Genomic DNA, 23,532 nt, shown 5'->3' on the forward strand with positions numbered 1-23,532 from the left:
ATTCTTAGGATAAAATACATGTACCCATTTTTTTTTTTTAAATCAAACAAAAGGAAAGGTGTGCAAAAATAACCCTGTTTTAAAGCTGTTAATTGTTCCTGCCCCTTTAGACTAAACCTTTTCTTCTCCAGACGGAGGGAGTGCCCCCTCGTCCTTTGGGGGGGTTTAACCTGGAACAGTTTTTCTCCATATTTTTTGTATGGGCCATTTATATACTTATATACGTTTATCATATCCCCCCTTAAACGTCTCTTCTCAAGACTAAACAATTGTAACTCCTTTAATCGCTCCTCATAGCTAAGATGTTCCATGCCCCATATTAGTTTAGTCGCGCGTCTCTGCACCCTTTCCAACTCCGCAGTGTCCCTTTTATGGACAGGTGACCAAAACTGAACAGCATATTCCAGGTGAGGCCGTACCAATGCTTTATAAAGGGGGAGTATTATGTCCCTGTCCCTTGAGTCCATGCCTCTTTTTATACATGACAATATCCTGCCGGCTTTGGAAGCAGCAGCCTGACATTGCATGCTATTCTGTAGTCTGTGATCTACAAGTCACCCAGATCCTTCTCTACCAGTGACTCTGCCAGTTTAATCCCCCCTAAGACATACGACGCATGCAGGTTATTAGTACCCAGATGCATAACTTTACATTTATCCACATTGAACCTCATTTGCCAAGTGGATGCCCAGACACTTAGTCTATCCAAGTCATCTTGTAACTTATGCACATCCTCTATAGACTGTACCGTGCTACAAAGCTTGGTGTCATCTGCAAAGATAGAAACAGAGCTGTTAATACCATCCTCTATATCATTGATAAATAAATTAAACAGCAGCGGGCCCAGTACTGAACCTTGGGGTACACCACTAATAACCGGGGACCAATCAGAGTACGAATCATTGACCACCACTCTCTGGGTACGATCCATGAGCCAGTGTTCAATCCAGTTACAAACTAAAGTTTCCAAGCCCAAGGACCTTAACTTACCTGTCAGACGTCTGTGAGGGACAGTATCAAACGCTTTGGCAAAATCCAGAAACACTATATCCACAGCCATTCCTCTGTCAAGGCTTCTACTCACCTCTTCATAAAAGCAAATTAGATTGGTGACAACTTCTATCCTTAGTAAACCCATGCTGGCTATCACTTATAATACTATTATCCCCTATGTATTCCTGTATGTAATCCCTTATAAGTCCTTCAAACAATTTACCCACAATGCACGTTAGACTTACCGTTCTATAATTGCCTGGCGAAGACCTAGAGCCCTTCTTGAAGATTGGTACCACATTAGCCTTGCGCCAGTCCCTTGGCACAATACCAGACACCAGAGAATCTCTAAATATCATGAACAAGGGTACAGATATTACTGAACTTACCTCTCTAAGAACTCTTGGGTGCAATCCATCCGGCCCTGGAGATTTGCTTACATTTACTTTACTTAACTTACCTTGTACCATCTCTACATTAAGCCAGTTCAATACATTATATGATGTGTTACCAGCACTGACCTGGCCAATGTCAGCTCCTTCTTCCATAGTATATACAGAACTAAAGAACCCATTCAGTAGCTCCGCCTTCTCTTGATCGCCCGTGACAACCTCCCCATTATCATTATTAAGGGGTCCTAAATGTAAAACTGGGATCTGCCTCCTGAGAACGCAGAGGATAATGAGTTAACTCAGGAGGAGAGAATCCACGGAAGCTGGAGACAATATTACACTGACAATGTGAAGGCTACACAACTTCCTGTCAGGTGAATCATACAAAAACATGCTCAGACAGTACAATATGTGACAACACTATATAAGTAACATAAGTAAGTTCTATATATCTTGGGGTGGTTATTTTGTTCAATAATGATACTGGAATACCCCTTTAAAGAGACATTCCAATCTGGTACATGATGCAGATCCCACCTCTATCTCGAGATCAAGAGCTCCCTGAAACCCTCCAGCCTTATTGTGGTAGTGTTAATGGGAGATACTGTACTTGAATAGTGTAGTACCATGGGCTATGCAAAAGAAAAAAGGCCAAACCACAATAAAAACATAATACAAATGTGGTAGAAGTGCAACATGTGACTTCAAATATTCATAAAACATCTCCTTTTTTAAATGGGTCAAATGAATTTAGCCTCAAACAGGCACTTTGAGTAAAAAAAAAAACGCATCATGACTGCACGGTGTGAACTGACCGTCAACCCACTTATGAGTCTAAACAGTTTAGGTTGCTGTAGTCTAGCCTGGTGAACTCATTAGGGGAGCTGCAGTAATGAGACTCCACCCTCTCTCTCTCTCTCTCTCTCTCTGCAAAGCCAGAGGATTAATGGGAAATGTATTCAACATTGGGAAATCATTTCAGTGATAACATAGGAATCAATATGGCTGAAACCCAATGCCTGTCACATCAGCTACAACAGGTTAGCATAAGGCAGGCACAAGAACCTCTACAGTATTCCCTAATAATAGCCTACGCTGCACTATATAAGCAAAGAAAAAAATTCCCTGAGTACTTTACTCCGTCCCTAGACATCTTATTCCTTATCCAAAGCGATGTGGGGCGGAGGCTCGTGACGTCGCGGTCACGCCCCGGCCGTGACGTCATGTCCATGCCCCCTCAATGCAAGTCTATGGGAGGGGGCGTGACGTCCGTCACGCCCCCTCCCTTAGACTTGCATTGAGGGGGCATGGCTATACCATCATGAGCGGGGCGCGGCCATAACATCACGAGCCTCCGGCACTGCACCCAACACTCTAAACGAACGCAGGGTGCAGCAGGGACATCGCGGGGTGTCCCCAGTTGCATTACCCCCGTGATCAGACATCTTGTCCCCTATCCTTTGGATAGGGGATAAGATGTCTAGGGGCGGAGTACCCCTTTAACACTACACTACATCTCTACAATGTCAATATTTTCTCACTCTAATTAATGTTCCTATTTCTAGTCTCTACTTCTTGCCGTGCAGCTTTTCACACATTTTTGCAGAACTGAACCCAATAACCAGTAATAGTTTTTTCGGTTACCAGCTCTCCCCCCCCTCGGCTCACATTTTTTCATATGGTTTTGCCAGATGACATCTTCTGAATTGTCACCGTGAGCGCCATTTGACATGGCAGTATTCAGGGAGGGCATGCAGCTCGCCTCCTGTCTCCCTAGCGGTGCTCCAAGCCTCGGCTGGCAGTCCTGTGATGCTGGCGGAGCGGCACTACTTGGTATTGATAGCCTCGTCTGGCTGCAGTAATAGGAACGTTAACCTAAACTTGTATGGTTTCCATCACTGCTCTACGCTCGGGAGCCTCCATCCATCTCTGTGCCACTCGTCAATAACATTGATGGACCCTCCAGACACTTATCAATATTTAACTCTCTCTCCTATTGACTCAGCAATTACCTAGTAATTGATTTAAGATTGATTATCGCCGGGATAACATTTTAATGTTGATAACTATCAGAATGTGAAATTATTTGTCTTTATAGACCTGTTTTCCCGGCTGATTGATGCTCCGAGGGTTAATGAGGCATGAAAAAGCAACATATTCTTTAGAACGGGCTGTGATCCATCTTCACTTGCAGCATTTGTAGCTCTTGCTTGGCTGGTTTTAGGACTCAGTGTACAATACACGGTGTAAGTGTGGCCTCTCATCTGTGTCCATGGGGTCACCGCTTCATATTCTCTCCGTGGATAGATAAAGAATAAGGCAGGGTATAGATGAGCGTAATATGGCCGCTGTTTGCATCTGTATTATGGATGCAATGGCCCAGATTTATCAAACTGTGTGAGAGAAAAAGTGGAGTGATTTCCCCACAGCGACCAATGAGAGCTCACCTTTCACTTTACCAGAGCTCGTTAGCTGAGCTGTGATTGGTCGCTGTGGGGAAATCACTCCACTTTTTCTCTCACACAGTTTGATAAATCTGGACCAATTTTCAATCCAGTGACGAAAACTGAAAATATCATAGATAACTAGATCTGCAGTCGGGCCGGGACTTGCAGCGCTAATAGAGTAGTAAAAATACACTTATCCGAGACTAGGCTTATTCTTCATGCATCCAAAGTCAGAATATGAACTGGATTTAAAGGAGTACTCCGACCCTAGGCATCTTATCCCCTATCCAAAGGATAGGGAATAAGGTGTCTGATTGTGGGGGTACCGCTGATGGGGACCCCCGTTATCTTGGCTGCGGCACCCCAGACATCCGAAGCACAGAGCAAACTTCGCTCCATGCCGGATGACTGGCGATGCGGGGTGAAGGCACGTGGCATCACGGTCACGCCCTACTCTTGACATCCCGGCCATCACGCCCCCTCCCATAGACTTGCATTGAGGGGGCGAGCCTGTGATGTCACGAGCAGGGCGCAGTCAGCAGTGGCGTCTCTAGGGGCGGGCCACAGGGGGCCATGGCCCCCCTAGATCAGGCCGTGCCCCCCCCCCCCCAATTTTAAATAAATAGGGCTGTCGCGATACTAGTATCGGGGCCAGGGGCGGACTGACCGGCTGGGTAAAGAGCCCGCTGCAGCTGCTGAGGATATCCCTGGCTGCTCCTGGTCTGCGTATCATTAGCAGAGACAGGCAGAGCAGGGATGAAGGTACCTGATGATGGCTCCGCCCCCAGCACAGGAGAGGAGGGGCCGAGAGCTGACAGACCTCCGGAACACAGAGCAGCTTCATGTGAGGTGAGTGATGTCCCGTGTCCTCCCTCTCTCCCCCCTGATCAGCAGTCTATCCTGGGGCTGGGTCATGTGTATAGTAGAGTCCAGTGGGGTCACTTTCCCTCCTTCAGTGTCCACAGGTCACAATATCAGAACAATTTTTGGGAAAAATCGCGGCGAAATTGTGCAGTTTTACCCCGATTTACGAAAAATCACGGTAAAACTGTGCAATTTTGCAGCGATTTTTCCAAAAAATTGTTCTGATAATGTGACCTGTTGGAGACCTGTGGACACTGGAGGAGGGAAAGTGACCCCTCTGGAAGGACAACATATGAACACATTAACCCCTCATTAACCCCTCAAGGGTACATTCACATGTACAGGATCTGCTGCATATTTTTGCTGCATATTTTGTGCAGCTGATTTTGCAACCCATTAGCTTCAATAGGTAGCAAAATCAGCTGCAGAAAATATACAGCAGATCCTGTACATGTGAACGTATCCTAAGGGCTCATTCAGGGGTGGATCCACAGTGTATTTTACATTCTGTGCCTGCTCATAACGGCAATCCTCCGCTATACTCGTGCACATCATGGCCGCTCCTCCTGCTTCCTGAGCTAGGCTGAGAGCAGCCGCGATGTGTGTGAGTATACACATAAAAGCGTGTCTGCTGGTAGCGGAGGATTGCTGTTTTGAGCAGGAACAGATGGAGGCAGCACTGTAGGGTCCATTGTCAGGGGATCCATCCGTGTAAATGAAACCTAAGGACACAAGGCGTATGTGTACGCATGGTGCCTGCTCCCACTGTGTTGTATATATCATTAGCTAGAACCTTCAGCTAATGCCAGACATCACCAATCAGGCTGATGTCCGACATTAACACTTTAGATGCCGCTATCAAAGTTGATGGTAGTGTCCAAAAGGTTTAACGCCTTAAGGACTCAGCGTTTTTTCCGTTTTTGCACTTTTGTTTTTTCCTCCTTACCTTTTAAAAATCATAACCCTTTCAATTTTGCACCTAAAAAATCCATATGATGGCTTATTTTTTGCGCCACCAATTCTACTTTGTAATGACATCAGTCATTTTACCCAAAAATCTACGGCAAAAATGAAAAAAAAAATAATTGTGCAACAAGAATGTATGAAGATTTGGAATTACATTTTTTTTTTTTTTTTTTTTTAAATTAAACATGTTCTGCACAGTGTGTGTATGTGTGTGTGTGTGTATATATATATATATATATATATATATATATATATATATAATTGCCCCCCCCCCACTTTCGTCACTGGCCCGCCATGTGCCCCCCCTAAATATGAATGCTGGAGTTGCCACTGGCGCAGTGTTGAACCTGTAGCGGAGAGATCGCGGGGGTCCCCAGCGGCAGGATCCCCGCGATCAGACATCTTATCCCTTGGATAGGGAATAAGATGTCTAGGGGCGAAGTACCCCTTTAAAGAGCGACTCCAACATGAGGTAAACAAATAAAAATTGCTACAGTGGAATATAGCATTGCTCACCTATCTGCCCCAGTTCTGAACCCACCAAAATCCATTTGTTTTGTGGTTATGTAATCCTCTTCCCTACCATACCCCTCACTACTACCTGGATGACCAGCTGCTCAGTTCTACAATTCTCAGAAAACATTGCTTTCCCTCAGCTGTCCATCACAGCCCTCCCACCCTGCCTACTTTCCCACAGCAATTTCCCCACCCAGAGCTGTTGCAGAACATTTCAGTACACATCAGGTTATTGCTCCATCTTTAGAATCTGCTGCATTTATTCCCTGTCTGTTCCTCTGCCTGTGGCATTGTTCAGCACAAGGCAGCATGCTGTAAACTCACCTAATTCTAACAGTCCCAATAAAGATGAATATGAATATGTGTTTATTACAGGTAGATGTTGATGTAGCTGTAGGGTCTGTTAAGAGAGGCATGACATCCCTCAAAGGGTGGGGCTTAAGCTCAGGGACAAGATCAAGCCATGGCTCCTGAGACTGCAGAGATGATGAATCATTTCAGGAGAGAGGGAGGAGACAGGGAAGCAGGAGACAACACCATACTGATAATGTGAGGACTACACAACTTCCTGCCAGGTGAATCACATAAAAACATGCTCAGTCAGTTCAATTTGTGACAACACTATACTGTATAAGTCAGTTATATATCTTGGGGTGACCTTTTTCTTGTTCAAAAATGATACTGGAATACCCCATTAAAGAGACATTCCCATCTGGAACATGATACAGATCCCACTTCTATCTCAGGATTAGGAGGTCCCCGAAACACTCCAGCCTGATTGTGGTAGTGATAATGGGAGATACTGTACTTGAATAGTGTAGTACCATGGGCTATGCTGTTTCTGTAAGTCCCAAGTTACATTAACAGTAGAGTTGAGCAAGCTTTTTTCTAAAAAGTTTGGTTTGCAGAGAACAGGTTCTTAACAAACCAGCAATGAAATTAGCCTCAAAATGTGTATAACACTGCCTAAAAGCTCTAAAGCCCTGTATAACATGGCTAGGGTCATCTATGAATGTATTCAAGTAGTTTTAGGGTAGGGTAAAACCATATTTTATGCTGCGGATCCCACGGTGACCCGACCCATAGTTAGCAATCCAATGGTCTGAGCAGCCACAAAGGGGCCTGCGAGTCGTGAAGTGCACTGGCAGTCTACTCAGACATTGTGGTGAAGCCGCAATGTAAAAGTACACTGCGCATGCACTCGGCAACTCGCAGGCCCCTGTGTGGCTGCTTGAAGCAGCGGATTGCCTCTGCAGAGCAGGACAGGGGGTGGGATGAGGTGGGGCGGGGGGGTTGACAACAGTTTGAGGCACACTATGGGCCAGGTCACCGATGTAAAATACGCTACAGATCTGTTACATGTGACTCTACCCTTAAAGTGTTTTTAAGGCTAAGTTAATGTCGACGCTACAGCGACATGCTGTAAGCCATGAAAATTCTAAAATAAAGGTGCATAAAGTATTCCTTGTTGTTTGCAGATGCCTGCCGGTGTTAAAATGCACATGGGGGTATTGAAAGACACAATGGCTTTTTCCAAGAGTTCCAAAATGTATCCCTTATTGGGAGTTGTAACAGGATTGGTGTCCCAAAATGGCGAAGAAGAAATAGCTTTTGTATTAAAAGCCAAAAAAAGTATCCCTTTTTTGGGATGATAAGTTGTGTATATGTAGACCTGGCTGGTAAAAGCAACAGCAAGAGTGGTGGACTGGTGTAGTAGCCAGTGAAAAGCAGGCAGTGGTGAACAAGTGATACTTATAGCCAGGTAATGCTGCTCCATGGGGGACATTTACAGTATCAATGTTGATGTAAGGTAGTAAAGATTTAATTTGCACAAATAATAAATACAGCAAAAAGTGGTGCACAGTACACCAAACAGTAGACAACTTTGAAAGATGTCCTACCGAAAAATTGCGCAAAAAATGCAATTGTGCCAAATTTTCAGGGATTTTAAGAACATTGAAGTGGTGTAAAGCTGATGATGAATGTACCTTTTAGAGTTCCTAAACTCGGATCCTCGCTGTGCCTAACTTTTTTTTTTTGCAGGAATGGGACTGTGCCTTGTTTGCTCCATTTGTTAAGATAGAAAAGAATTTCCATATGGCAGGTTTAAGGATTTCTCCCTGGGGATAGCTCTGGGATCGTCCTTAACACCGCCACGGGACATGTTTCCTCACAATAAACCGGCAAACAACAGTTCTTTATGCAAGTCTGGCTCCTCGCCAGCTTTATTAGATAGGTTGCAGGATGAATAAAACATAAAACAGGAACAAACAAAACCCTAGACCGTCTAGTCACTAACTAAACAATCCAGCATGCCCTGACTATCCACTGGTGGGCTTTTCCCGGCCAGTTAAACTTATGCCTCCTGTAACCTTCTACTCACTGTTCACACACAGCGTTTGCAACCTCTTGCTGTTTGTCTCATCCACATCACTCTTTGGGGCCACTCACAGCTCGGGCTGTATGTTCCTCAGCAGGACCCCAGCCTCTCCCCTACAGCCATCTTGCTGTCTTCTAGGGAGAGCCCAGACTATAGTGTTTCTTACAAGCAAACTTTCCCTTTCTGCTACCTCATTAATTAGGCCACAGGTGGAGGTTTCTCCAGGGTTAACTAGGGAAATGTACCCTATCCTTGCCACACTGTTACACAGGATGCCATAAAGAGATAGTTACATCACCACCTGACTGTGTGCCTACTTTGGAAGGCTTTTTTTTTTTAAACCTGCATATGCAGCAGCATTGCCAACACCTGCTCTTGAGCTGATCAGACCAACAAGCCCGCTGACATCATCAAACTCCTCCTCATCGTCCCCACCACTTCTCTCAGTATGAACCTCTCATGTCTGATCATGGGCTCCTTGCTTCCACTCAGCATATCCACCATGATGCCTTACAGTATCTCAACCACACAGAAAAAGAGAGTTCACAAAATTCCACTTAAATTTAAAATATAAATCATTATTACCATTATTACCATTATTGCCGAGTTTTTCAGCACGATTTTTCGTGCTGAAAACACCCCCCTCGGCTTATACTCAAGTGAACTCTCCACCCGCAGTGGTCTTCAACCTGCGGACCTCCAGAGGTTTCAAAACTACAACTCCCAGCAAGCCCGGGCAGCCATCGGCTGTCCGGGCTTGCTGGGAGTTGTAGTTTTGAAACCTCCGGAGGTCCGCAGGTTGAAGACCACTGCGGCCTTCGACATCATCCAGCCCCCTCTCACCCCCTTTAGTTCTGTACAGTACTCACCTCCGCTCGGCACTGGTCCGGTGCTGCAGGACTGTCCGGTGGGGAGGTCGTCCGGTGGGATAGTGGTTCCGGGCTGCTATCTTCACCTGGGGCGCCTCTTCTAAGCGCTTCGGGCCCGGCCTCAGAATAGTCACGTTGCCTTGACAACGACGCAGAGGTGCGTTCATTGCCAACGTACTTCTGCGTCGTTGTCAAGGCAACGCCTCTATTCCGGGCCGGAAGCGCGGAGAAGAGGCGCCCCCGGTGAAGATGGCAGCCCGGAACCACTATCCCACCGGACCACCTCCTCACCGGACAGCCCTGCAGGACCGGACCAGCGCCGAGTGGAGGTGAGTACTCAGAACTAAAGGGGGTGAGAGGGGGCTGGATGATGTTGAAGGCCGCAGTGGTCTTCAACCTGCGGACCTCCGGAGGTTTCAAAACTACAACTCCCAGCAAGCCCGGACAGCCGATGGCTGCCCGGGCTTGCTGGGAGTTGTAGTTTTGAAGCCTCTGGAGGTCCGCAGGTTGAAGACCACTGAGGGCGGATGATGAGAAGAGGATGATGAAGGGGGGGTGTGGGATGATGACAAGAGGATGATGAAGGGGGGGTGTGGGATGATGACAAGGGGATGATGAAGGGGGTGTGTGGGATGATGACAAGGGGATGATGAAGGGGGGATGTTTGGGATGATGACAAGGGGATGATGAAGGGGGATGTGTGGGATGATGACAAGGGGATGATGAAGGGGGGATGTGTGGGATGATGACAAGGGGATGATGACAGGTGATGATGATGAGGGTCTGGATGATGACAGGCGGTGATGATGATGAAGATGTTAATGACGGGTCTGGATGATGACAGGGGGGGGGTGATGTATTTCCCACCCTAGGCTTATACTCGAGTCAATAACTTTTCCTGGGATTTTGGGTTGAAATTAGGGGTCTCGGCTTATACTCGGGTCGGCTTATACTCGAGTATATACGGTAACTACAATTCATAAAAAGTAGGGACAGTAATATCACAAATCTGGACTTAGATGAGGGCCACAGTGATTAGGCCGGGCAACCAAACAGAGAGCCAATATTCAGTTTTTATGTAAATACCTAGGAGCACATATATGATGAATGATATAGATGCACTCTTAACCTGAAGGGATTAGTTGTATATTTTAAATTTAAGCAGAATTTTGTGAACTCTCTTTTTTTTGTGTGGTATTCAAATGCTGAGGCTTTTCCCGCTATGTTTAGGATCGAAAGAGACACCATGTAGCTATGGATGCTGTATATAAATATAGGTGTCAATTGGGATTCCTTTTGTTTGTATTTCTAGTATCTCAACCAAACCTACCACCACCAGTCCCACTATGTGCAATGCTCAGCCACTGCTTCCACCTCCACCACCTTGGCAACACACTCCAAAGGCTGACCATGACACAACTCCTCCTCGTGGCTAATGCTATCCTTCTGCTTAACCCTAGAGGGAGAAGCAAAGACAGATGATGGAACCAACCATCTAGAACTGACATTTCCACCGTGCCATGTAACTGTAGACAACGAGAAATCCACTGACACCTATGACTACCAATGTCCTATCATCAGACTTCTACCTCCTCTTGAGAAGACCTCAAACTTGTCAACTAGTCTACAATGGCCGTACTATCCTCGGAAGCCACACAACCTCTGGAAGAAAGGGAGAACTCTGATTGACTCACGTGGCTGCTACTACTACCAACAGGCAGCTGCTGCTACCTGTACTGGTACAGGTATCTTGCCTTTAGATGGCTATTCCGCATATGCTCTCAATGCTTTTAAATGCATAGGTATGTTAAACCTAGGTAGAAATACTATGTTTGATTAAACTCTGAAAATACACATAACTTGGCCTTAGATGGCTATTCCGTGTACACTTTCAACACGTTTAAATGCATATTTATGTTAAAATACAGGCCAGCCCACTACTTTCCTCAGCTTGGTAGGTATTGTAATGTGATAGCTTTTATTTGCTTGTTCTGCAGTCAGACTGCTAAAACTCATGCTCAATATTCAGCACAATCTGCAGAAAAAAAATTACATTTGCAGATTTTTTAATTTTTTTAATCAACTTGTGACAGACAACAATATCAATTTGTAATTTACTTCTATATAAAAATCTCAACCCTTCCAGTACTTATCAGCTGCTGTATAGTACAGAGGAAGTTGTGTAGTTCTTTCCAGTCTGACCACAGTGCTCTCTGCTTCCTTCTGCCCAGAGCAGGACAGGTTTGCTATGGGGATTTGCCCCTGCTCCAGACAGTTCCTGACACAGACAGAGGTGTCAGCAGAGAGCACTGTGGTCAGACTGGAAAGGACTACACAAATTCCTCTGGAGAATACAGCAGCTGATAAGTACTGGAAGGATTAAGATTTTTAAATAGATGTAATTTACAAATCTGTTTAACTTTTCTCCAGAGTACCCATTTAAAGGGGTATTCCGGCCAAAAACATCTTATCCCCTATCCAAAGGAAAGGGAATAAGATGTCTGATCGCGGGGGGCCCGCTGCTGGGACCCCCCGCAATCTCCCTGTAGCAGCCCGCATTGTACGCGTGGCTGCGTCTGCTTTTTTCTGAAAGCTCCGGGCTTCCGAGACGGGGACGTGACGTCACGCCATGCCCCCCTCCATTCAACGCCCTCTCCCATAGAAATTAATGGAGGGGGCGTGGCATGACATCACGTCCCCGTCTCGGAAGCCCGGAGCTTTCAGAAAAAGCAGACGCACCCATGCGTACAATGCGGGCTGCTGCAGGGAGATCGCGGGGGGTCCCAGCAGCGGGCCCCCCACGATCAGACATCTTATTCCCTATCCTTTGGATAGGGGATTAGATGTTTTTGGCCGGAATACCCCTTTAAGAGCTTTAATGCTCCCTCCTCTCAGCTCTGACTGATGGCCCTAGCATCCAAGTGGAAGAGTCGAGGACCTGGCAGCTCCTAATTGGGGAGATCATAGTACCAAAGAAGAAGAGCCCACCTCCTGGACACTTGTCATAGCAGGTTATACGGCAGTGTTCTTCAAACTGTGCACCTCCAGAGGCTGCAAAACTACAGCTTCCGTTGGCTGTCTGGGCATGCTGGGAGTTGTAGTTTTGCAACATCCCAAAGGCCCAGGGTCTAGAGACCACTGCTTTAGGGTATCCGCACTTTTCATGGCTGAAACATGTTACGTTTGACTATTAAAGAACCTAGCTCTGCTAGATCTGTATGTGCGACATCGATACAGGTAAGAATAATGCAGCTCAATGTCTGGGTGCTGTGCATTTTAAGAACGCTGCTTATTCTAGACATGGATTATTTTATTTATTTATTTATTTAAGTTTTATATAGAGAGAAATATAACTTCGGCAGTGTTTATTTTTAATTTTTTCAAGGCAATACCAGCCTTATTCATAGCAATGTCTGGTTTCATACGTATAACAATGGAGATGGATGCAGAATTTTCTAGCAGCCCATAAGAGAAAATCAATCAAATACAAGCACAACAATTAAAAAAAGTAAAAATCATATCTTATATTATGTGACACCAAACGAAAGCGACTATTTTGATTTATGTGTGTGTATGTATATATATATATATATATATATATATATATATATATATATATATATATATATGTATATATATATATATACACACACACACACACACACACACACACACATATATATATATATATATATATATATATATATATATATATATAGATAGATAGATATAGATATATATATATATATATATATATATATATATATATATATAAATATATAGACACAGTATATACGTTACTTTCCTGTAAACGTTCTGGAAAACATGTAAATGACCCTGCATGGAGCTATATTCTCTGTAGATTTGCATTTATTAATGAGTAGAAGTAACTGTGCCGCTTTTTTAGACAAAGGTTAATCAAAAATTCAACGCACAGATTCAAAGACAACAGTGCCACCTAGTGTCTGAATGAGAATTCTCCGGGACAAAGAAGAGCCACATTTTTTTTGACCATCATGGCAATGGTCTTTGGACCAGTGTTTCCCAACCATTGTGCCTCCAGCTGTTGCAAAACTACAACTCCCAGCATGCCCGGACAGCCTTTGGCTGTCCGGGCAATGCTGGGAGTTGCAGTTTTACAAAAGATGGAGGCACCCTGGTTGGAAAATAATCATCTAGACGATGTGCATACTGTACCTAGTTTTTTCATTTTGATTTTGGAACAAAATCTAATTACAATTTGTTGGTATTTTAGGATTATTATTTTGGCTGCAACATCTTAACCCCTTTATTTTTGCAATGATTTTAATCTGGTTCAATGGAGGCTTTTTATGGATGATAAGCAATCTGCACATTGTTTTCTCACTCATAGTCACTATGGAAAGAAATGCCCAAAGTGTTAGACTATGCTCACACCTGGCAATGTCCGCAGGGCATGCCGGCACTAGGACCGCACGAGAATGCAACGTCTCATGGATAGCTTCGCATTCTGCGTGCAGTCCGTGGAAAGAATGGACAGGTTCATTTTTTCTGTGGACATAGAAATCGGGAGTTCCATGCCAGATACACCTGGCGCAAAACTTCTACCGAGTGCACAGCGCAGCAGAATCCCATTGAATTCAATGGGACTAAGATGCAGCGGAATTTCCAAATCCATACGGAAATTCCGAGGTGTAAACATAGCCTTCGTCAAATAGACTTTAAATGGAGCAGCCAAGCACATGGTTTACCACTGGCCCCATTTAGACTCTCCTTAATCAATATTCCAGGGCTGTGAAGTAACGGGCGCAAGGGTGATATCTGTGTACTTTATTATTTCTGGATTTATAATATCCTTTCATTGTTTCTAAATTCTTGTTTAATGTTATTTTTCTTTATTACTTATTGTAGTTGCTGTAATTGTGTTTAAAACTTGGAAAACCCAATAAAAACACTTTGAATATAGACTCTCCTGATCAGGGTTGTATGGTAAGGAGAAGGGAGATGGCTCTGCCAATTCTGTCACAGTCTACACAGCAAAGCTGAAATGTGAGCAAAAGACAGAACAAAGGAAGCACTCACCCAGTAGAAGAAAAGTTGGTCTTTATTCTTCATTTATAGTACAAACAACAAACACAGCATGGCATACCATAGATTACAGGGGTGTCTCGGACAGCCCTTTTGTGCGCCTATGTGCACTTCCCCCTGCCAGCTTATTGTTTGTGCCCCCTTGGGTGTAATATTTCATGAGTAACAATCAATGTTACCAAAAATACAGTTGTTTATTGGGGTATGTTGTTTATTGGGGTATGTTCACATGTTCAGGTTTTTAATTGTGATTGCTAAATACAAAGCAAAAAGGTAATCAACTCACCCCTCGGTAGTCTCCGCCGAGGCACGGCGGTGCTCGGCAGCACCTTGAAGCTACTTGAAAGGAAGGATGTCCAGCTCATATAGGGGGAGATTTATCAAAACCTGTGCAGAGGAAAAGTTGCCCAGTTGCCCATAGCAACCAATCAGATCGCTTCTTTCATTTTTAACAAGGTCTCTGTAAAATGAAAGAAGTGATCTGATTGGTTACTATGGGCAACTGGGCAACTTTTCTCTGGACAGTTTTTGATAAATCTCCCCTATGGGGGGATGCCATCACTCCCCCTCCATAGACTTGCATGGATGGGGTGGGGCATGATGTCATGAGGGGGCAGGGCCATGACATCACAAGCCTCCAGCAACGGATCTAAGTGTTCGGAACATTTTGTTCCAAACGCTGAGGAGCAGAGTAACCGTTAAATTAAGCCCTCAGATATGCAAATTACACTGTGGTGCCTAATTTGCATATTGCAGTGGTCCCTTCACCAGTTAATCACTTCTCCTCTATCAATTAAGGGGCTAGAGGAGGTGACCAGCGCACAGAGGGGGTGGCTGATAGATGAAGGATTAGAACTGTGCTGGGCTCTAGCAGCTCTCAGCACTGGTGGGGCAAATTAACAATTGGGAAGCATGAATGGATTTAGAGTCAAAAGTTCTATATAGCCCTTATTTTATACCCTAAAAACCTGCTTAAGCGTTTATTCACACATAAAGTATCCTGCGCTGATTTGATGCGCAGGATTTGAAGTTTAGTCAATTTGTTTACAATGAAATCTGCAGCAGAAAATCCTGTAGATCAAATCTGCGCAGGATACTGTATGTGTGAATGGACCCTTAAAGCATACCTGTCAGATCCCCCCCCCCCCAAAAAAAAATAAAAAATAAAACTGATATATGTTGCTCAGTACTTCATCCTAATCATGTACATCAAATTGTTATGTGTCTCCCACCTTTATTTCTCTTAGAATTGCATTTATTTACTTGTCATCATTGCTCAGTGAAGTTTCTGTCCATGCCGAGGCATGGGGCGTGTCCCTCTCTTCTCCTCACTATGATGACTCCTCCCCCTCACTCTGCTCTGACTCACAGAAGGCCCTGGACCTGCCTGCAGCCCTGTCAATCACTCATGGTGTCGATGACCACTGGACACTGTAGGACTGTTATGTGTCCCAGGAGGCAGGGGACCTAGTGGCTAGTTTTTTGACTGGATTTTTCAGTATGAAATACTAAAAAATTTCTGATTAAATCAATTGAAAAACATATTGTTTTTACATGCTTTATAACATATCAAAAGTTAATGTATCTGGCAGTGGCCATTTATAGGAGTTGTCTAGTTTTTAAAGCCTATTGAAATACACCCTGTTAGGAAATTCTGAATTAAAGGGGTACTCCAGAGGAAGTTGTATAGTTCTTTCCAGTCAGTGCTCACTTCTGGCTCCTCTGTCCATGTCAGGAACTTTCCAGGTCAGGAAAGGTTTGCTATGGGGATTTTCTCCTACTCTAGACAGTTCCTAACATGGACAGAGGTGTCAGCAGAGAGCACTGTGGTCAGACTGAAAAGAAATTCAAAAAGAAAAGAACTTCCTCTATAGTATACAGCAGCTGATAAGTACTGGAAGGATTACGATTTTTTAACAGAAGTAATTTACAAATCTGTTTAACTTTCTAGCACCAGAACAAATGATGTTTTCCAACGGAGTACCCCTTAAATAGAGGTGAGTCCTCTATTCAGGTTCCTTATCTGTCATCCAGAGTAGAGAGCGGCTATAAAGAGTCTCTCGCTTTCTCTGTAGCTAAATTGTAGTCACAGATAACATTGGCTTTATTTTTATTGTAGCTAAAAAGCAGCCAAACAGCAATACATAAAAAACTCAACACAACAAGTAAGCATCCCCTATGGGTGCGGAGTTACCTGAACAGCAACTTGAGGAGTACCTGTCATCAAACCATTTTCTAAACTAACTAAAAGATTATATTCCCTAACTACTCCTAACATTCCTCCTGCCCTTAAAATATTTCCAAACTTTAAAAAGCTGTGTATCATACCTTTCCCCTTGCTCACATTGTATGAGCTCCCGGCAGGAGAAAGTGGGTGTTCCCCAGCAGGCGCTACATCACTGAAGCCTATGAGAGCTGTGCCTCCCCATGTCCTGCATGCACTTCCTGATTGGTCTCCCACAAAACAGAGCCACCTAGTGGCCATGTTTTCAATCACATTAAAGGGTTACTCCGCTCCCCAGTGTCCGGAACATTGATTTCCGAACACTGAGTGCGGGCTTCCGTGTTCACCCCTCCCCCTTGTGACTTCACGCCCCGCCCCCTCAATGCAAGTCTACGGGAGGGGGCGTGACGCCCCCTTCCCATAGACTTTCATTGAGGGGGCGGGGCGTGATGTCACAGGGCAGGGTGTGACATCACATGGGGGTGGGGGTGAACACGGAAGCCCATACCCAGCATTCGGAACTCAATGTTCCAGACGCTGGGGAGCGGAGTTACCCTTTAAAAACATATAAAGGTTGAGTGTCTTAAAATTACATAAGGAACAATATATTCAAAGTTTAGTTTGGTGACAGGTACTCTTTAAAGTTTTACGTAATAAATTATGGAATGCTCGTGGATCATCAGAGTAATAATGGTTCTGTTGGCAGAGATACAGAAGACCTGAAGCATGACGTGACTGATTCGTCTTCAGCAGTCGACTGTCATCTATTTTAATGGAAGCAAATCTACTCACACTATTGGTGATGAAAGTGTTAAATTTGTGGTCTGTCACCTGTGGTAAAGAACTCGCAAAAAGGGAAAGGTGTATATATATTTAAAGAGATGACTCCGACGCGGCAGCTCCCACAGGGGGTGACTGAAATACTCATCTCAGATGAGCTCATGTTTTATTAACTCCCCTTTATATCCTGTCTGCCCATTAAACATGACTTTTTAATTGTCCCCTGCCCTTGGCATTTTGTCGGTCTTGAAAAAGATTTTCCTACTTGCAGGTAACGTACGTAATTTTTTAACTACAGAATTGTCAGGATTTACTTATTTCATGGTCCCATTTTTTACAGTATTTGTTCACTGTATCAGGTCTCCTTTATATTGTTTTATTAAAGGGGTATTCCATTTTTTTTTTGTTTTCTACTAGTGTAGTTCATAATATAGCGTCTGTACCTGTGTTTGATGGTGGTCTTGCATTTCTTCTGTGATTTTTGCCCCAATGTTTATTTTTAACAGCAAAGAAAATGAGTGTTGTCTTCTAGCTTTTTCCAAAGTTGCAGTGCAGCCCGAGACATGACATTACTAGTTAGGTGTTCAGAGGGAGCCTGTCTATGCTTCAATGGGTGGAGCGCCTGCTGGGTGGGAGGGAGATCATTCTGCATGGAATTGTAGTTTTGCAACAACTGGAGGCATCCTGGTCAGAAAACACTGGTCTATTGCATTGAAGGGATCAAAGGTGTGCTTCACTGGGTGGGGTGGCTGATGTGTGGGAGGGGAAAAAAGTGACCTCACACTTACAAACAAGGAATCATGGGATTTGTAGTTTAAGAGAAAGAACTCCAACAGGAAATAGCCAGTTGAAAAAAAGATAGCCTCAGCATTATGGTAATCTCACAACACAGCCATTTAGCCCCAAGACATGCGCAAATCCTTCCAAAGCATGTCAATTCAGTAAGTACTAAAATCCCCTTATGGTGGATAACCCCTTTAAGTGACTTGCCTTAGTAAACAGTAGAACCACGTTAGTGGTTTCAAACTGTGGCCCTCCAGATGTAGCAAAACTTCAACTGCCAGCATGCCCGGACAGCCGTTGGCTGTCCGGGCATGCTGGGAGTTGAAGTTTGCAACATCTGGAGGGCCACAGTTTGAGACCACATGAAGAGAGATGCAGCAAAAATTTGCTGAAAAATATGAATCTTATCGGATCATACAACCCACTCCACTGTTTTATGAAAATATTACAATTCTCCAATTCAGGGCTTGAGGCAGCAGTTTGAATGTATTTATCGAGTTCATGAAATGGAATGTGTATTTACCTACTGAGAAATTGGCTAAAGAACCATTTTTTTCTACCGTATAAAACCATGAAGACTAAAACTGAGAACTGCTGAGATCTGCTTTAAAAAAAAAACTATTGTCTTAAAGGGGGAAAACACAATTCTGGTGATTCACACATCAGCAAATCAGAGGAATGTAAATATTTAAGGGAGAAGTATCATGCTTAAAGAGTACCTCTCATGATTCTGTTAAATGTTATAATCCTCCCAGTTCACTGCCCCCATCATGATAAACCACCCCCTGACTTTATTTTTTATAATTTTTTTAGTTTTCTACCTTGATATCGCTCTGTATTTTCTGCTCAGTCTCAGCCAGATTCACAGACTGGAAAGGGGCGTTCCCCAGCAGGTATGACATCATCTGAAGCCATACAGGGAGAACTTCCTCCCTCACTCTGCTACACACAGCCCAGAGCAGTTCAGTGTGAGATGAGCTATCATTGGCTAAGCCTGCACCCCCCCCCCCCCCCTCAGCATTTCCTGATTTTGGACTCCAGGCCAGCAGGAGTCCAAAGTCTGTGCAAGAGATAGAGGGAAATGTGCTACAGACAAGTAGGGAGACACCTAGTGGCAGCTTTTTCAAACACAAATAAAACATAGAAAACTTCATTTTTTTTTAAAACAAAGTACATTAGAAAGATTTTTTTATTTACCATAAAGAGTGCAATAGCAAAAATTAGTTTTCATGATAGTGCCCATTTAAAAACATATACAAAGGATAGGCAATAATTTTTAGATTGCGGGGGTCTGACTGCTGGACCCACCGTTCCGGGATCTCCTCTACAGGGCCCTGGCTCTCCACCGTGAATGGAGCACGTCGACCCGCTCCATGTATCTTTTTGGGAGAGCCGGAGATTGACGAGTGGAACTCCCATAGAAATACAGGGGGGGCATGTTGGGCTCTGCTTTGTGCCGGGGGTAGACACACTCCATTCCTGGGAAGACCTGGGGTCCATGCAGGGAATCGCAGGGTGGGGGGGGAGTCCCAGCAGTCGAATCCCCACGATCTGAAACGTATCCCTTATCCTTTGGATAGGGAATAAGCTTTAATGCATGATATATTTCCTTTAAGGTGGTTTGATATCTTTACTCTCTGCCACAACGAGGGATGGAGTGGTGCATCCGGAATAAGGTGGTTCATAACAAAGGCGGCAGAAAATGGTGACACTCATGAAAGGGGAATTGGAACTGGAAGTATTGACGATGATCACTGCAAATTAAGTAGAGTTGAAGTTGTCTACTATATATATATATATATATATATATATATATATCATAACTTGCCTCAAGCTCGGATAGGAAGAGTAAGATCCTGTATTAGTACTCTTCTGCATTCATCCCCCAGATGGCATTATTCACATGAATAAAAAATATGTCTAATAACGTGATGTATATTTCAGAACAACATCTTTGCTCGAACATTCATGCTACATCATCACATCTTGCTGTAGAAACAACATAGGAATGGGCAAAATACCTCTCATAGCTGAGGAAGGCCTGTTGTGCCGCAACACATCCTGTCTGTACCTCTATCCTGACCTGATGTGAATAAACACTACAAGTTATCATGTCCTACATGGTGAGTGCTGGGATTCTCTTATTAAAAGACCTCTTACATCCTATCAAAACAATACAGTGATCCTCAAGTCACAATATGAATTGCTTCCAGGACGACCATTGTGTGTAGAAACCATTGTATGGTGGATCCATTGTATGTTGAGATCATAACTCTATGGAAAGCTGGTTATTGGTTCTGAAGCCCCAAAAATGTCATCCAAAAATAAGAACAAGTGAGGATTAAAGAAAAAAACAGATAGCTAATAGAGATTAAACAAGTCCTTACATATAATAGCAAGAAAGATCTGCTGGGAGCCGTAATCACTGTCTATGTAGAGGACAGGAGCTTCTTCAGGGTCCTGTACAGAACACACAGTGTCCTAAAAAAGTAACATGGAGTCGCCCTCACCTGGTGTCCAAAGAAGCAGGCAACACTGACACAGGTAAAGAGTACAGAACATGTAATACCTCCCTGTACTGTAGAGGGCGCTACCAGACACAAGTCAGTGCATATACTTCAGTAATACAGGTAAAGAGTACAGAATATGTAATACCTCCCTGTACTGAAGGGGGCGCTACCAGACACCAGTCAGTGTATACACTTCAGTAATACAGGTAAAGAGTGCAGAACATGTAATACCTCCCTGTACTGTAGGGGGCACTACCAGACACCAGTTAGTGCATGTACTTCAGTAATACAGGTAAAGAGTAGTACAGAACATGTAATACCTCCCTGTACTGTAGGGGGCACTACCATACACCAGTTAGTACATGTACTTCAGTAATACAGGTAAAGAGTAGTACAGAACATGTAATACCTCCCTGTACTGTAGGGGCACTACCAGACACCAGTCAGTGCATGTACTTCAGTAATACAGGTAAAGAGTAGTACAGAACATGTAATACCTCCCTGTACTGTAGGGGGCGCTACCAGACACAAGCCAGTGCATGCACTTCAGTAATACAGGTAAAGATTAGTACAGAACATGTAATACCTCCCTGTACTGTAGGGGGTGCTACCAGACACCAGTCAGTGCATGGACTTTTGTAATACAGGGGTTTTACCAGTGAATGCCCATTCTGAATGGTCAGATCTTGCAGCAATTGACACGTCTCACAGATCTGGACTGTCTGTAGCATTGTATGTTGTTTGACTTCGGGTTATAATGGTCCAGAAAATATCAAAATATCAGTTTATGTTGAAAATATTGTAACCTGAGGCCATTGAAAGTTGAGGGATCACTGAAATTGTTTTCCAATGCCAATGGGCACAATACTGATGTGTCTGTCCTTACCTTTCCTCTTGGCTTCATATATCTGTGAGATTACCTACCTGCTTTAAATAAATATATGACTTTGCTCTGTTTGGAGTGATTTATGCTATATGTGTGTATAAGTGGCTACGGTTGTGAAGTGAATGGCAGCCTGGCAATGGTTTTGCTAGCACATCACCATAATGTATGTAATTTGTATTGTGAGGAATTGAGTCTTTAATAAATATATTAAAATATAAGGGAGAACAAATCTATAGTTCTTGACCTTTATCCTTACTTCAATAACCACAAGCTACTGAGACAACCTTTATTTCTTTTCCCCTATGAACAACTGTATATGGTATATTTGAGCATTCATTTTAGAAATTTCTTACACATATTTCTCCTTCTGCTCTTGTTCTATCTCTCTGGTCCCTGTTATAATAATCAGATGTGTATTGCCATACCCTACCTCACTAGCATTCTGTGTTCTATTAGCTTTCTTTAGATTCTGACCATTCTTCTGATCCTTGACTTTGCATTTTGCCTTCTGTTTTGGACCTAATGTTTCTCTGTAAGTTTGACTTTTGCTCGTGTTCACTTTGTCTCTGCTTTTTTATTTTGTACTAGGCTGCCTTCTTGGTTTCTGACTCTCTGCCTTGTCCCTGGTTAACCCTTTGTCTACTAATGTTGTACTTTATCTGCCTGGGTGTTGCTGACCAGCATTCCTGACTTACCTGATTCACCGTTCACTTAGCCCAGTGTAGGGACCGTCATCCAGTTTGGGGTCCCTGTTAAGGCGGATCGTCCAGGTTGGGGGGATCTGTGGTTTGTGCATGTAGTAGCCTTGCTGACCATTAACCTGGACATGACAAACATGATTTTATTTTTCAATCCTCTGTTGGGAAATGTTTATGCTACATGTATCTACATGTGGTCAGCCAGAGGATGTGATGTGAATTGTAGCCAGTTAAAGGTTTTGCTAGAATGTCATGATGTGTATTGAATTTGCATAGTGAGAAATAGTCCTTTCATGGGCCCTGTCATGAAAACACGTCAAAATATTTGACTGGTTGGGGTCTGGGGAGTCAAACCCTAACAGATCGCATGAACGAACCAGGAAAAGTACACACTTAGCAAGTTATTTTCTGGTACTGTGTCACGTGACCAGTCAGATTGCATACAGTAAGTCTATCAAACATAAACAGATAAAGAATCATGCCAATATTTTTTTTTTGTGTGTGTGTGTGATAGTTACTCTTAAAAAAATAAAAACTGTGTTCCTTTCATTAAAAGAAAAAAAAAAAACTTTTGACATGTCAAAAGTTTCTATTGGTTGGGGTCTCAGTTCTGAGATACCAATCAATTAAACAAGGGGGAGAAGCGCGTGCTTAAGTGCTTCGCTCCTCGGTTTGCAGCGATCTCCAGCCAGCTTCTCTGGATGGCTCTACAGTATAAACTTATAATGGGGTCACAGGATGGAGATTGCTGCAAGCTGAGGAGTGAAGTGCCATGATGGTGTATGACCAAACTTTTGAACCAAGGGATATTCCGGAATATCCCTTTATACAAAAATGTTGATTCCTTGATTCATCTATGAAGTTAAAGGGGTACTCCATTGCTAGACATCTGATTGCTGACATCTTATCCCCTTTCCAAAGGATAGGGGATAAGATGTCAGATTGCTCGGGTCTGGCCGCTGGGACCCCCTGCGATGTCTGTGCAGACACCCAGCGTTCTGCACTTTATGTTCAGAACGCTGGGTTCGGGCAGCCATGGTTGTGATGTCACGCCACCCCCCTCTTCATGTCACCTCACGCCCCCTCCATTTATGTCTATGGGAGGGGGGATGGCGACTGTGCACGAAGATAGCGGGTGGTCCCAGCAGCTGCACCCC

The 23,532-nt window shown here is 43.9% G+C and overlaps 1 long non-coding RNA gene across 1 annotated transcript in view; it reads right to left on the reverse strand.

Moving 5' to 3' along the window:
• Positions 1–23,532, reverse strand: part of LOC130275442 (uncharacterized) — a 41,004-nt gene that overhangs the window by 12,752 nt on the left and 4,720 nt on the right. Inside the window, exon 2 of the long non-coding RNA XR_008844781.1 lies at positions 22,373–22,497. This is a non-coding gene — a long non-coding RNA (uncharacterized LOC130275442). The remainder of the gene's footprint in view (positions 1–22,372; positions 22,498–23,532) is intronic.

Source organism: Hyla sarda, chromosome 6 (genome assembly GCF_029499605.1).
Source record: "Hyla sarda isolate aHylSar1 chromosome 6, aHylSar1.hap1, whole genome shotgun sequence".
NCBI classification, from domain to species: domain Eukaryota; kingdom Metazoa; phylum Chordata; class Amphibia; order Anura; family Hylidae; genus Hyla; species Hyla sarda.